This window comes from Pelodiscus sinensis, chromosome 13 (genome assembly GCF_052426305.1).
Source record: "Pelodiscus sinensis isolate ZL-2025 chromosome 13, ASM5242630v1, whole genome shotgun sequence".
Classification (NCBI taxonomy): domain Eukaryota; kingdom Metazoa; phylum Chordata; order Testudines; family Trionychidae; genus Pelodiscus; species Pelodiscus sinensis.
In genome coordinates this window covers 39,749,127-39,765,590 of record NC_143064.1, presented here as the reverse complement: position 1 = coordinate 39,765,590, position 16,464 = coordinate 39,749,127, and the positions used below count along the sequence as shown (strand labels likewise).

Here is a 16,464-nt window from a genome sequence, read left to right as displayed (position 1 = left end):
CCAGATGATACCTGAAGATCAAAAATGTGGGACAGGTGAAAATCAAAGATCTTTTCTATAGATAGGAGTGATTGGGTACACAAATCCCACACTGGCCCAGATGGCACTAAAGGACAATACTAACCCCAGGTAGTAATTAGCATCATCCTGGGCGGGAAAAATAAATAAAGTCACACTGGCATCCTTCACCAACAAGGTAAACTGTCAATGGGTGGGCATAGAGCAAAAGAGATCTCTGCCAGGCTTGGCTTAAAAAGCTGCAAAGAACTCTGGGTGAGATAAACTTCTTTAGGGAGAAAGATAACGTGCAGGCCATAGGAAAATATGGTATGATTTTACTATATATGTAATCTTTTATTTCCACTAATTCTGTTTGCTATCATCTCTCTATAAACATATCTAAGTGTTGTCTGTTAAGCAAAGCTGTGGTGTGCTGTTCCTATGGGAACAGCCAGCCTGGCAATTTTGACTGCATAGTGGATAGAGGAGTTGACATGTGGATGACTCAGGGTTTGGTGTTTGGCTTGTAGCCTGTAAACACAGAGCAACGTGTTGCCAGAGAGCTGACTCCAGGCAGGCCTGCACAGGGCTCCCACACACTAACTGAAGTTGGTAGTGGGGTGTCTCAGAACCCTGGCTCCCCCAGGAGACATCACAATGGCCAGTCATCCACAAGATGCTTTTCTAGGTGATAGTCGTATAACTGCCACATTGAAGGACAAAATAATAAAATCTAGGAGTCCAATTCTAGAAAGCGGAATCAGCATCCTTGTAAATCAATGGGGCTTTTACTTCAGTAAGGGTGGCGTGATCTGACCACAGGTTTTTAGAGGGACTCAATAATTATTGTTTTAAATGTCTTATCACTCTCAAAACTAGACAGTTCACTTATAGCTAAAGCAGAAAACATAGGATAACAATCGTGTCTTGTCCTTGCATGGACTGGACTTAGACTCCAATGGGCCTTTCAGGGGAGTGAATTCCAAAGCTGGGGATTCTCAACCCAGAGAGCACTGCTGACAGTCGTGGAGTTTTCAAACTGATCAATAGGACTCGTAAACGTGCTCATCCCTTGAGATACCACTGCCTGACGACATGCTTCCCCGAGGAACAGATGTGTATTCACAATTTGTAAAGTTGTTTCTGCCGAATACTGCACGTTTATTGCCCAATGTTAGAGACCTAAATCCTCATTTTATACTCTCAGAGGTACAGATAACCAGCAGCTCCCACTGACCTGGATTTAAGTAGCTATTTTTAAGCACCAAAGTTTGAAAGCCTCCGCCTCAGTTTTTATTCGTCACTATGCAATATCACTTTTATGGTTTGTCACAGACAAGCTACTGCTTAGCTCAGCAGTGTTACAGAAACAGTCGCCTATTTTTAGTTGCACTAATATTGAGGGGTTTAAACTCATTACTAATTAGCCTTTAAAAAAAAACTAAACGAGTAAATGTTCCTGAAGAGTATGCAGGAACCCAGCTAGGAGAGTGAAGGATAAAAACTAGCAGTGAAAAAGCGAGAGTGTAAAAGGGGTAAAGCTTAAAGATTCTGCATGCCTGACATCAGAAAGTGACTTGGAATACAACTGTTCCTATACTTACTCTAATAACAGCTAATGGACAACTATCAGACAAAGGAACAAAAAATCTCCAATTTTTGCAAAGTATCAAAAAAGTCTGAAGATTTGTCCAAATCAACCATCAAACTTTAAGTAAAGGAAAGGAGTCTCAGTTCAGGGAACTCTCATATTGTAGCTGTAGCTCACTCTTAGTACAGACATTTTATATTAATGACAACTTTTATACATAAAATAATTGTCCTCTTCTGCGGTGCTGATCTACAATTGGTCTGCTCGTTATCATAGCCCTTTACAATCTTTAGCCCTGGTTTAGATAATGATAAACCACTATTTCCATTACAGACCTCCATTTATTTCCACCTGAAAATAATAAAAAAGAAAGGTAAAAGAGACGCTACACCTGCTCTTCCAGCCAGAAATATTATAAGTAAGGATGTTAAAAGGCAGGTAATTGACCAATTGTGTAGTCGATACAATTTGTATCAACTACATGATTAGTTAATAAGGGAAGGCACTCTGTACCAGTTTGCGCCAGTCCAAGAGCTACCCCTGCTGCAGCTCTACAGTTTAAATATAGTAGGAGCTTGGCGTGCAAGCAACCAGGCTCTTACTACATTTAAACTGCAGAGCTGCAGAGGGGGTAGGTCTCCAACCAGTGCAAGCCGGGATAGAGCAGGAGCTGGATGGCTCTTACTACATTTAAAATGCAAAGTGGTCCCAGATTGGCACAAGCCAGGACTGAGCCAGGCTTGCTCAATCCCGGCCAGGGCCATCCTTAGGATTTACGGTGCCATAGGCGGGATTATTAAACTGGTACCTCTATGCCTGACTAGCTCTTACCAGCACAAACATAAGCTTACAATACTGGTGCCCCAGAAATACTGGTGCCCCAGGCAACTGCCTATTCTGCCTATGGCTAAGGATGGTCCTGATTATAAGGGGTAAATCACACTTCGTTATTCACTTTTTCCACAGGTTTGATGATTTTAAAAACTTTTATTGTATCCCTCCTTATATATTTTCCAAGCCGAAAAGTTCCAACCTTTTTAATCTCTCCTCATAATGAAGCTGTTCCATACCTCTAATGCAGCAGTGGAGAAGCTTTTTTGGGTTGGGAGCCACTAACCCACAGAGATATCAGTTGAAGATCACCCACAAGTGAGAAGAAAAAAAACACCCCACACAGCTTCAACTGATGCCCCACCCACAGCAAAAGCCTCTGGGGCTTGCCCAGCTATGGCTGCTCCTTCTTCCCATTTCTCAGCTCCCCACTTCGGGAAGGAGTTCTGGGGCTTGCCCAACTCTGGCCACTACTTGCAGCGAAGACAATGGGGCGGTCTTCCCCTTCCCTCCCATTCCTGCAAGGGATTTCCCCTCCCCCGCTTCCCTTAGGTCTCACATGCCTTCTTAACTGTTAAGGAGGCATTGCTGGCAGTCCGGGACTGGGCTGCAAGATTATTCTTGCTGCAGCCACCCTAAGCAAGGAAGGCTCTGTCTACACTCACGGCTTCTTGCACAAGAACAGCCATTCTTCTGCAGAGCATCCACACTGCCCACCTGCTCCTGCGCAAGAAAATTTACAGTATGGCATGGTAAGAGAACTTCTTGCGCAAGAGCTATGCTCTTTTCTAACTGGTGTAAGCTCTCTTGCGCAAGACTCTTGCACAAGAGAGCAGAGTGGATGCGCGGCAGGGATTTCTTGCGCAAGAAAGCCCGATGGCTAAAATGGCCATCAGAGGTTTCTTGCGCAAGAGAGCGTCCACACTGCCAAGGATGCTCTTGCACAAAAGCACATCTCCCAAATAGCAGTGTGTACGTTTTCTTGCGCAAGAGGAGTAACGGAACTACCTAGTCCGTGCTGCGTGCCACACTAGCGGACATTTAAAAATGGCGGCGCCCGGCTTTATGCAAATGAAGCCCAGGAAATTCAAATCCCGGGCTTCATTTGCAACTCCGGTTGCCTACATTACCACCCTAGTTCAAACTAGGGTGGTAGTGTAGACATACCCTTACATCCTTAATTGTAAGTAGACATGAAGGCAGTTAACTGATGGAGAAGATAGGAAGCCCAGCATGGGGAGATAAAACCTCCACATACAGAAGTCATGTTTCCAGGTACATTTCTCATTTCTTCTCATTTCAGTGATTCTCGTGAGACTTCTTTCCATACACTTGTATATTGGTGAGGGAGAGAGAAGACAGCAAAGGATGGAATTTACAAGTTAAATGCTGGAATATAATACACATTAAAATCAGTAATAGTTGACTCTAAGGGGAATAACAAACATGTATCCTAGTCACATTTGTCAGTGACATAGAAACAGAACTAATTAATTGAACAGTGTTTTCATCATCAGTGTAGTCTAGAAGTCATTAAAACTATTCTCACAATAATACATTTAGGTCTATGAAAAACTTAGCTTATTTGATTCGTTATCATTGCAACTGACAAGGCTGCCCATTTGGGATGCTCATTACATTTAATGAATGCACCAGTCAAACACTGCAACTACACCCACTAAAATGCCATTATTTCAAAGATATCCCTTCCCTTCTTAGTGTCAATGTTCATCTGCCTTCATCAGTATAAATGTAAAAGCAGCCACTACCAACATCTCAGAGATTTGACTGGGTAACTTGAAGTAAAACTATGTTCTAAGATCAGCCCAGGGTTACATTCTAACATTTCATCTTCCAAAAGAACACAAACTGCATATCTGATTACAATTTATCTCAAATGCTTTTCACCTGATCGATCATTTTCATGCCTGCAGGGGTCTTGACTTCCAGCACCCCATATTTGATACTTTCTCAGCACACTGATAGCCTTTCTGGAGCTATGTCCTCAATGGGCTAGCCCTCCAACCATAGGGTCTCAGTCTGTCTCTGCGGTAACAAGTCAAAGTGTGAGTCAATCATTTTCTGCTCCTCTGCCTGTTCTGAAGTTCTCTGCTCTTTGCCTCTCTTTTGCAGGCTGTCATGAACACGAGGGATGGGCAGCAGTCTGGGGACTAAGGGGTTAACTGTACCTAGCCAGGTAGCAGTCAGCCAGTAGAAATGCAGATAGGGATTTTCAAACTGAGACAAAGGAATTTTGGGGTTTTCCCTCCTTTGTCCCTGGGCAGTCTCTCTCCAGATACTGAGGGGGACAGACAAAATGTTTCTTTCAAAGAAAAGACTCTTCACTATCTGCAAGTAGGGTAAAGTTTATGGTTTGGGACTGTGGATCTGATGTCTGTGCATTTAAAAATGGGTTTTCCTCTCCTTTGTAACTAAGTTTTGTTCCCATGGGAAAATTCCCCCTGGCTGTGTCTACATTGGCATCCCTTTCCGGAAATGGGATGCTAATGAGACACTTCGGAATTGCAAATTCTGCGGGGGATTTAAATATCCCCCGCGGCATTTGCATGAACATGGCTGCCGCTTTTTTCCGGCTCGGGGTTTTGCCGGAGAAAAGCGCCAGTCTAGACGGGATCTTGCAGAAAATAAGCCCTTTTCCGGAAGATCCCTTATTCCTACTTGAAAGCACTTGAAAATAGGAATAAGGGATCTTCCGAAAAGGGCTTATTTTCCGCAAGATCCCGTCTAGACTGGCGCTTTTCTCCGCAAAACCCCGAGCCGGAAAAAAGCAGCAGCCATGTTCATGCAAATGCCGCGGGGGATATTTAAATCCCCCGCAGAATTTGCAATTCCGAAGTGTCTCATTAGCATCCCTTTTACGGAAAAGGGTGCCAGTGTGTAGACAGCCAAGGTGTTTAGATTTTGGGGGGAAGTTTTATACCAAAGCCTGGAGAGATAAGGTTTTGGGGTTACTTTTGTGGGCCCCCACTTCTGCATTCATTGTGCCAGAGTGAGGAATAAGCCTTGACACAGGCCCTGCGGAATTCTTCTATAGTATAGTGTTTCTTCATAGCAGATTCCGCATTGCCTCCTGTCGCACAAGACTCCTGCGATTCCCTTCAGATCATGTATCTGCTTCTTACAGGCTCCATGACAGGGCTCCTGACATAGGCCTAAGTGCTCCCTGGGATTCTCTCCAGGCCAGCATCACAAGCACTTCCCAGGGATGAACTCCTCCTGGGAACTCCCTTGACTGTGTTCCCATCCCTTTTTTGAGGTGTCCTTGACAAAGCTGTGATCACTAATTGTGACCAAAGGAGGGCAGGCAGGAGCCAGTGCAAGAGGGGAGCCGGTTTTCAAACTGACTCCACCCTTTCCACACTGCTGCCTCTGCATTAAAAGCAGCAGCATTGGGGTGGAGACGAGGGGAGGTGGGAGCCAGTACTAGCGGGGAGAGACTTAAAAGCCAGCTCCCCACAAGCACTGGCTCCCACTTTCTCCTGCCACCCACATGTAAATGTGTAACTGGTGAAAATTTCAGAGGTTACACGTTTACACAAATAAATGCATCTAAAAGTTAGACATTACATTTCAGAGGGGTAGCCATGTTAGCCTGTTTCAGCAAAAACAACAAGGAGTCCTGTAGCACTTTAAACACTAACAAATTATTTGGGCATAAGCTTTCATGGGCTGGAGCCCACTTTGTGAGATGCATAAGTTAGCTGTTGTTTCTAAGCTTGCTTCATGCTTGTTTTGCAAGGGTACATGAGCTCTTGCCTTGAATTTCTGCACTTGTTCAATTTACATATTTGTTTTTACTAGCTAGAATTTGACTTCACTACATGATGTACCTAATGAAATTCTTTCCCTAGGGAGCCATCCTGTAAATCCTGCTGATTCTGTCACTTCTAACATTCCACGTATAAGCATATATTTCCCTAAAATGCTACAAGGTTTGCCCTGGGGTGTGACAAAAATTAATTCTTTTTTATTGTCTTTTAAGTCCTTGGGTCTGATTCTACTCTCTCTTCTGATTGACTCCTCCAGATGCTTTGGTTCCCATGTTAGCTACTTACAAGTTAAAACAAAGGGATGAATGCAGTCTGTTACACGAAAGCCCTCTCATACGGTGATAATCTTGGGCAGCTATTTTGTACCAGCTCCTTCCCCCATTTCTACCTCTTCAATACCACTCAATCCACATTTTCAAGATTTTTCTTACCTAACAAAACTAAGTATAATGGAAGAAACGAATCTTCATTCTCCATTTATTAATGAGAACAGGGGTGGGCAATAATTCTTAGAGCAGGGGTAGGCAATAATTTTTGCCCAGGGACCACTTCAAAAATATTTGAAGTAGCCCTGGGCCACCCCAGAAGGGGCAGGGCCTAAACAGAAGGGGTGAGGCTTAAACAGGAAGGGGTGGGGCTACCCCACCCCCAGACCATGATTGGTCTGGGAGTAGGGGAGCCCCTTTGCCCCCCTTCCCACTAGGCACCCATGCCCTGGAAGAGGCTTGGCATGCTCCCCCACTCCCAGGCCAATCAAGCCTCCTCCCGCCCTGCGTGGAGCACAAGTGCCTCGGGCTCCTTGCAGGGCCAGGGCAGGGTGAAGGAAGCTTCACGCAGTTCCCCTGCACCCAGGCCTGATTGGCCTGGGGGTGGAGGAGCGTGCAAAGCCTCCTCCGCTCTCCCCCTCCCCCCCGCCCTGTGAGCAGTGCGTGGCACTTTAAAATGCCATGTGGTCCTGGCAGGGTGGGAGGAGGCTTCACTCGCATCCCTGCCCCCAGGCCCTAATTGACTTGGGGGGGGAGGAGCAGCAGGGCCTCCGCGGGTTGGATCCACCTGCCTGGCAGGCTGGATCTGGCCTGCGGAGGTCCTTTTGCTCAACCCTGACTTAGAGTGAGGTAATCAAGAAGGGAGCACACATGTAGCTCACCATCTGACACTTGTACATAGTTCATTCAGTATAGCTATACTAAGACACTCATAACAGTTGCTGAGTCTGAGAAAGAATTCTAGCAGCCCTTATAGAGACCAATGAACTGAAGATGAAGCAAAACTGTACCATTCACTATCCATACAGTTACTTACTAGACCCCCCACGCGCCGCCCCCTCATCAGTGTAGAATCTGAAAGTCTCACAAAAAGTCATGAATTTTCTATGACAAGCCTGTCAATAAGGAAATATTATTTTCCTCATTGTACGGAGGTGAATCGAGGCATGGATAAATGACACTTTGTGATAGGTGTATTAGGCCCTTTGAGGCCTTGTGATCCTACCACATCCCATGTCAGAAAAGGAGCACTAAAGGTCTCCAAGCCTGTCTAGAAAGGAGGGTTACCACCACTGAAATGTAAAAGAAAGCTGCAAACCCCCAAGCCAAGCCCATCGTAAATCGCAATCCCCAACAAGGTGAAAGACAACTCTGCAACCTTCCTACCTCAATGGCCACGTATAGAATCTAGAGCAGTGGCTCCCTAGAATGTTCAGAGGGGGCATGGTGAGGCCAAACCAAACCCCTCAGGAGATGAGAAAGAAACACTACCCAGCCCGCTCCACTGCCACCTCCGCTGTGACACTACACCCAGCCCTAGCCTTGCCTTTCTTTGCCAGTGCCAGACTCATCCCCCACCCACAACCTAGCTGCAGCTCTGCTTCCAGCCCTGCTCCTGGCCCCAGCTACACTTCTGTCCACTGGCTCCCTGCCTGGCCACAGCTCCAGCCACAGCCTTACCCCTGTCTGTGCCCCCACCTGCGAGACCTGTGGCCCTACTTTTGCTGCTGGCTCCCAATCACATTTCCCCATTGGGTCATGGAAGACAGTAAGTGGGGTGCAATATGAAAAGTTTGGGAACCACTAATCTAGAGGGAGAACGCATATAGATTGATAGTATCGTTGATAACAAACGGGTATTTGTTCTAACAGCACATATTGCCAGCCAGTTTTTGTAGTCTGTTTTATTTAGCCAGTTGTGCATCCTATTGTGCAGTTTCTGATGCAGGCTTCTCTTTTGGGGAGTATAATAGAACTATTTGCAGCATCACCATGATTTTAATATATCTCACACTAGGGATATTAAATTTCGATTAATCAACAGTGGTTGATGGAATTACCATCGACTACTTATTTAGTCGATAAGAGGTGGGATGGGGCCCACCGCTCTTGCTACATTTTAAAGGGAGGACTGGAGCAGGGACTCAAGCAGTCCCCACTTGCCTGGGGTTCCGTCTTTCCCTTCGAAATGTAGCAGGAGGCCTGCGGAGCTGTTGCTACATTTCAAAGGGAGAGGCGGTGCGGGGAACACGGGTCGAGTTGGCACTCAAGCAGTCCCTACTTGCCTGGGGTTCTACCTCTCCCTTTGAAATGTAGCCACAGCCATGCGGAGCTCTTGCTACATTTCAAAGGGAGAGAAGCACAGCAGTCGGACCAGTGCAAGCAGGGACTGTTTCAGTCCCCGTTCGCACTGTTTCCCCGCTGCACCTCTACTTCCCATGCCCCCCCCAGTGGAGACAGGGCTGGTGGGAACTGGCTTTTAAGCCTTCACCCCCCCACAGCACCAGCTTCTGCTTCCCCTTCCACGAGGCATACAGATAGTTCGGATTAGAAGCCTAATCCGAACTATCTAGTCCGTGCCGCGTGTAGCCGCGCGGCACGGGGTTCGCACTAGCCGGCTTTTAAAAATGGCGGTGCCGGCTTTATGCTAATGAAGCCCGGGAAATTCAAATCCCGGGCTTCATTAGCAAGTTCGGTATGCATACATTACCCCCCTAGTTCGAACTAGGGGGGTAGTGTAGACATACCCTCTGATACGGGCACCAAGTGGCAGGAGTGAGTATTCAAGTCACTACTGGTATACCCAATAAGTCTATGCTTATTGGGTAGTCGACTAGTTGACAAGTCGCTTACATTCCTATCTCACACATTTCCTCACTCTAGCATGACTCAAGGCCTCCCTCAGAAACATGCACAGTGCAGAGAGCAGCTATATTTTCAGCAGTTTTAACCTGTTACAGAAACTTTGATATTAGATATTCCAGTGTATTGAGATAATAATGCAAACCTTTAGATGTGTGGGGAAAAAACCTGGCAAATTAAATTATTTTCCTGGCAACTGGGAAATCCATAAAAAAACTGGTCAAGCAGATCAAATGCAGGCCAGATGGTAACCTGACTAGAAAAGCTACAAGAAAGCAGCCATTCAGAATGAAGGGGGCTCAGTGAAGAAGGACTGGAAAGCTGTGAGACTCTCCAGGTAAGGAGGCCTGGGAGAAACCCTGCTCAAGCAAGGAACAGACAGGAAACCCTGAGGAAGGCTGTAGAGGAAGATTGATGTGGGAAGCAGCTCACAAAACAGCAGCATCAATGGAATTAAAGAAAGAACCTCCTGGCTGCTATTTGTAGAATCCCTGGGTTGGGACCTGGATTAGTGGGTGGGAAAGGTCCTTTCCGTCCCCACCTCTCCCTCACACACACCTCATCACCCTTTGCCGCGGCCACTGGCAGGGTGGCCAAAACCCTGAGAAAGGGACAAGTTTTGTGTAGCAGTCCCAAGCACAGGGTTGGTTACAGGGCTCTACAATGTGACTTAAACCCTTTCTGAGGGCCAACCATTAGTTCAACTTTGTTACCCCCCAAAAGGGGGCTGAACTCAGAATGACCTGGTTGGAGAGCTGAGGAGAGAAGATTTGATAAGACAAAGAGTCTCCAGGAAGAAAGGGCAGATAGGGACTTAAAACGCAACCAGAAAGAGCTGAAGACTGAGCCACAACTAGAAATTGCACACTTAGCACCAAACGAGTGCTTTGATCTTTCTTGCCATCAGAAGTATTACTACCGGAAATTAAAAAGCGGCCACCATGGCCTGAAAAGTTCATGCTTCACTACAATCATGATATAGTTTGCTTGCCAACACACACAGGAACATAACTGTACTTTCTCAATATGTGGGATTAAATTTTGTATCTATCCATCTGACTGTCTGTCTCCCCAATTCTTCCCTTTCCTCATCCTAACTCTTTTTTTATACTTACTTAATCGGGGTGAAAGGGAGTTTACCATCTGAAACTATTTAGTTGCTTTTCTGAGATTAAATATATTAATAGGAGGAACAATTGTCTTGGGGATTTGGGGAGAAATTGAGAGGATAGAAAACTGCAAAGAGATCACCAGTCCACAAAATCTTTATTGTCAGCATTTGTTTATATGTGAATGTTATGTGGATAACTTCTTTCCTAATGCCCAACCCAAATTACTTGTGCGGGAGCTGGCCAGGGTGGAGTGAAGCCAGAAATCAGCAGGTATGTCCCCTTCTGAATCCACAATAAACACTGCAGACCTCCCAGCCTTTCAGGCAGAGCTCCATAGGCTGAATCACAGAAGGCAGATGCAGCTTCAGAGTCGTGATATAACTACAGCTCTTTCTGGTGAGCAATGATGCCAGGAAAAGTGATCCTAGAGAGTGAACAGAAGCATTCACTTGCATGAATGCCTGGGGACAAGTGTGGCGTGTCCATGCATCCTTTGTGGGGTTTAGATTCTATGCCCTTGCCCAGCCATACCTAACCTTTCTTCCCAAGGGAGAAGCAGCGTGGGACTTGCTAGGTTTCATACCAAAGGCCTTTTCCTCTACAACATCTCCTCCATAGGAGGGAATGAGAATGTGGCCCTCAGCCCAAAGTACAATGCTGTAAATACACTTATTCCATGGCTGGAGGAAAATTTATGAGAATTCACTTCTAAAATAGATTGTATTTGCATATACATTGCATGTGCATTCACGGTATTCTGCATATTCAGATCTGTCTGTTAATTCCATTGTCTTTATTTGAATGAAAGACTGAATGAAAGCATAATGGTGGGAACGAGTACCTAGGACAACAACAGACTAAATGTGAAAGCCTGGCATGACAAAAAAAATGAATTATTATTTGGAGCTGCAAACACTTTCAAATGGAGTCTGCATATGAGTGGGTACCTAGGGCTAAGTGAAACTAGGATTTGATGGATACGAGAGTTGCTGAGGAAACAGAGAATTAAGAGTTTAAATAGAAGGCAAACATTTCCAGCCAGAAAAAGATTTCAGACAAGAATGGCTCTCTCACCCTACACAAATCTAGGACCTAGCCCTGCATCAGTTCACACAACCTCCTCAAGGACTTTCCCCCAAGGCATTCACAAACTATTTAACCATACAATACCATGATTGGTGACAACAACAGCTCCCAGTGGAAAAGACTATGGCAAAGTGCATGTCCTGAATACAGTTAAATACAGATTAAACACATTTATCTACAGCAGTGGGGTTGAGAGATGTCCTAATTAATAGGAAAATGATGTTAATAAGTGCACCAAGAGGTTTTAATCCAGATATGAAGCAGATTTGCTTTTCTGAATAACCAAATGAGCAGCTCCTCTTGCTGATACAAGAAAAGAGAAAAAAATCCTTAATCCATAGTAAATCACATGTTCTGAGTCTACATAACTCGTGTAGGGAAATGAGGAAAAATCACCTGGGTAGGAGAGGGATGCAAAAGTGGTTTGCCATGTTTTTATTATATTAAAGCCTTAAAGAATCAAAATCTAACAAACTAACATATGTCAGAAATACTAAACGCTTGTGTCTCAGCTTCTATTCACTGTCAGAATTCTGCAAGTGAACTCTCAGAATGGAGGGGGAAATGTCACTTAAAAGGATAATGCGTCAAGTCGAGAAGACAAATTACTTACTAAAGGTGAGGTAACTCACTTTCCAAGAAGTAGCTGTGTTATCATTAGAAACAAAGCTCTCATGATCATACAGCCACTTGTATCAAAAATTCAGCCACCTTACCTTCCATGAACAATTTATCTTCCAGACTAGATTCATTATCCCTGTAACTGACAAGTCTTCCCAGTCTGTTTTTGCTGTCATACCTTAAACTCCTGTAACTCATCAGCTGAAAGTTGAGATTTTTTTTAAGTTCAAGTACTCATTTCTAATCCCCTGCTTTATTCTTCTACCCTTTCTTTTTCCCCCTTCCAGTTTCTAGACTAGCTCCTTTAAAAATCTGAAGTTAAGTGTCCTTCTCAACCTTCACAAGACTCCAAGAACAACCAAGTGAGTTACCCTAATGAAATGATTTTGTTTTTCCTGAAGTATGCTAAGTTGCAAGTCTTTGTTTTTCTATCATAACCTCAGGCTATTGTAAATGAATTCTTTGCTACCTTTGAAGGGAGAGATGAAGAAAAATTCCCCAAGTGCAAAATCAAACAGAAAATAGAGCTTCTTCTGCTTTACTTGAAATATACGTCTTGTCCTGCTGGTTCTTTAATGTTTTCTTTTATGATAAAAATCAGTGAAGGACAGGCAGCTCCCTCACCCCAACATATTACAATTATAAAATGGCTATAATCCATTTTAATGCAGATTAATCCACTTGTTTGTGGCATATCCAACAACATTAAGTTTTCTTTTTACACTTCCCACACTATCCTAACATTTTTACAGGATGTTTTAAAGAAGCAAAAGCCCTCCTGGGGTTAGCTCCTTGATACCTGAACATTTTGTTAAACTCTGCAATCTGGCTGGCATTTAAACACTCAGAAAATGTTTTTTTAAATTAACAATGCATCATTATCCAAGATAAACACTTAAAAGCAATCCCAGTCTCTGTTTGGTCACTAACTTCATAGTGCAAATCTGTTCAGCCTCTAAAAGCTGCATTGACATGTGGAAACATTTGTAAATGTTGCCCTCAGGCTTGCCAAGAGCTGCTCTCCTGATTAAACTAAACCCTCACACAATGAAGCTGCCCTTTCTAATAGTGGCCACTTGTTTAATCAACACTTTTCTAACAATGTATTTTCCTTTGGGTTCTAATAGGAGATCTGATATTATACAAACAACCAGGCTCTGCAGTCCTCTAATTAAAAGATGCATAGATGAATACTCAGAACGGAAATACTCTGCCTGAAAGAACCTGAAGTCATTATTTAAATAAGGGGAGAGCTAGGGAACCTTTGGTGTTCAATTAAGGGGAAAAATAAGGCTTACACTATAGATTTCACACTGTCAGTGTAAGAGAGTGCAAATCACCTCAAGTCAACATCACTGACAGTATCCCTGAAACAATACATCTTTGATACTCTTCACACCTACCTGTTATCACAACAATACAGGCTATTCTGTAAGGTATGGTGACAACATTTATTACTTTCATCTGAAGAGGGCCACAAGAATTGAATCCTTTAGGGTCCTCTCACATCAGCTAAAAACAGATCAATACTTGCAGGTACAGGTCGCACCGAATACTGCTCTCCAAGGAATAGTCCATCTCTTCTGTGTGCCCCTGGCCTTCTCCCTGCTCTACTGTTCCATGCCAGGGAGCAGGCAGGGCCAGGTGTTTGTTTTTCAAAACAGGGGAGTAATGGCTCTTACCTGGTCGCTCCCTGAAGAAGACACTGGGGAGAACAGCTGCCCACCATCCCATGAAGCCCTGAGTGAGGGCAGATGAGGATATGGGTGTCCCAGAGATAGGCTGCTCTAAGAAGAAACTGCACATTGGCTGAACAATAAAGACCAATTATGATGATGCTTGCATCACCAAGGTGTGCAAAGCTGTCAAAGTGTAAACCTGTTTTCCCCTCCCTCCTGTCCTTCTTTTTGACTAGATCTTGTACAATGAGGTCATTTAAAGATACTTAGAAAGAGACATAATTGTTTGCCATTATTCAGCACAAGTTGGTCATAAAAGCATATTCAGATACACTCATTCAAAACTGCCCTCTTTCAAAATGACCATTACAAAAAATGGGCACTTCCCAATTGTTCCCAATGGGATTGAAGCCAGTCTGTCCTCAGGGACAACTTCTCTATGTTCTTAGGAAGCAGGGACTAGCAGATGAATTGAAGTGATAGTCACCTATGCCTCGGTCAGATAGTCACCTATGCCTCGGTAACGTCAAGAAAGACAGCAGCCATTTTGAGAACCATCTTAACTGAGAGCAGATTGTGGCCTCAGCCTCACCCAAGAGATTTCATTTATTCACAACAGCTAGTACAATTGGTCCTGATATAGTGGAGCACTTAAGCATATGCACCTCTGTCCAGGACAGCACATAGATACTGCTTAATTTTAGGCATGTGCTTAAGTCCCATTGACTTTGATAGGACTTACAATCATGCTTAACTGCTGTCCTGAATGGAGGCCTAAATTACACAGGAGAGAAATTATAAGGCCACCCTTATATTTTCTCTTCAAATGTTTGCATAATGAAACACTAACAATTATCTAATCACTAACATGATCCTCTCCCACCTCGTTTGATTACTAGGAACAGGCAGCTCACAGCCCATCATAACTATGTCCTGTCTGGGCAGGAAACACATGGCCCGTCTTACTGGCTCACGATCCCTAGTCATTATGAAAGGTACAGTACAAATCTCTTTATGTAGCACATTACACCCACAGGCAATCCTTGGACTTACAACAGAACTGGTTCCTAAAAAGTGAGTCGGAAATCAAAATGTTGTAACTCAGAACCACAATTCATTGCGGGACCAAGCATTGTAAAAGATAAAACCAACATCGTAAGTTAAATCAGATTGTTAATTCAGAAATGTTCATTATAAGTCAAATGTTGTAAAGTTTAGAATTGTCTATGCAAGGTGCTGTACAGATTTTAATTGCTATACCTACCACAAGGGATCATTTATTTGCTTGTAAATTCTTTTGGTTTTCAGAATTCTGTTCTAATATTTTAATGCCACCATGAAAGCTTAAAGCTACAATATCTAAAATGAAATTCAATTAAATTCTTTGCCTTCCCCACCCTTCTTTTAAACAAAGCTCAGAAGATTCCAACACTATTTCAGCTCAGCATCTGACATTATATTAAAAGACAGCTGCAGGAAAAACAGAATCTCACTATATGAGTGTAATCAATGACCCATAAAAAGTAGCTATATTCAGCATCATTTAAATTAAATTTAAAGCAGTTTTCCTGAGTTCTGTTTCTACTGAATTATACAGCTTGAAACTTGTTGAACAAGAAGACCAGAAAACAATGATAATAATAATTAATACAATTTTGTGCACCTATATTTTCATTAACCAATCTAGCTGTGTAAATACTATTTAATGAAAAAAGAAATGTTAATCAATACAGGTTGACAGAATCAATTGTTTGTGGCAATAATTTTACTTGACAAAAGCTTTTGGTGAAATTTTAACATTTCTGTAGGCTGTTGTGAGCATTTGTCGGCTTTCTAATTACCGTCAAAATATCCGCATACATATTTCAATTACATGAAATTTAAATTGTATTGTCTTAAATTGTGTTTGAACTACTTAAAATATAAATGGTCACTCAACATAAATTTCATTACTGAATAGTGATGACACCTGTCAGTAGCTAATAAATATGTATCATGTGTGTTACTAGAGAATAAAGTCATTAAAACAGAATGTTTCCCTTTTTCTCCATATACCTAGTTGTCTCCATTATTGGAATCAATGTTTATGTCAAGATCCGTAGTAAATTTAATGTTCGCTATACTGTCAGCTTTAACTCACTGCTGCCACTCATGCAGAAAATAAAGTCAACATTAATTTTATTAGCCTACAGATGTCAACATGAGTCATGCCACTGAAAATAGTTCAGTGAAACGTATGAATATGCTATTCCCCCCAAAAAAGCATCAGGGTCAATCTTGATCTTCCTCAAAGTTCAGTAATTGGATTTTTTTTCCCTTGTTTTAAAGTGATAACTTGTGAGACTGACTCAGACAATGGCAAAAAATGGCAAGAAGTTTAGGTCCAGATCCAAACTTCATAGCAAGGTCTCCAGGGCCAAAGTCTTACTCTTTCCCCTTATGAAACACCCCCTATAAGTAATGGTAGCTAGGTTGCCATAAGTATGTTTCTGTAAACCTATCTGCATCTATGCCACGCTTGGATTTTGCCTACCATGAGTGGCATAGCTATGTCAGCATAAATTTTAAGCATAGACTAGCATAAACCTGATTGTAAAATTTCTTTAGAGTCTACACTCACTTTTA

At 43.2% G+C, this 16,464-nt stretch overlaps 2 protein-coding genes across 9 annotated transcripts in view; both read right to left on the bottom strand.

The window, feature by feature from the left end:
• LOC112547838 (uncharacterized) overlaps positions 1 to 15,382 on the bottom strand; it is a 110,725-nt gene extending 95,343 nt beyond the window's left edge. For 2 of the 4 annotated variants that reach the window (XR_012906845.2, XM_075940738.2), the window contains exon 1: positions 13,843 to 15,382. The gene's annotated coding sequence lies outside the window, so the exon portion shown is untranslated. Of the gene's footprint in view, positions 1 to 9,212; positions 10,878 to 13,842 lie in introns of those variants that run through there. The other 2 variants (XR_012906846.2, XR_012906843.2) reach the window with 2 other exon arrangements.
• Positions 1 to 16,464, bottom strand: part of PCDH11X (protocadherin 11 X-linked) — a 1,122,530-nt gene that overhangs the window by 828,245 nt on the left and 277,821 nt on the right. The gene's annotated exons all lie outside the window — the stretch shown is intronic.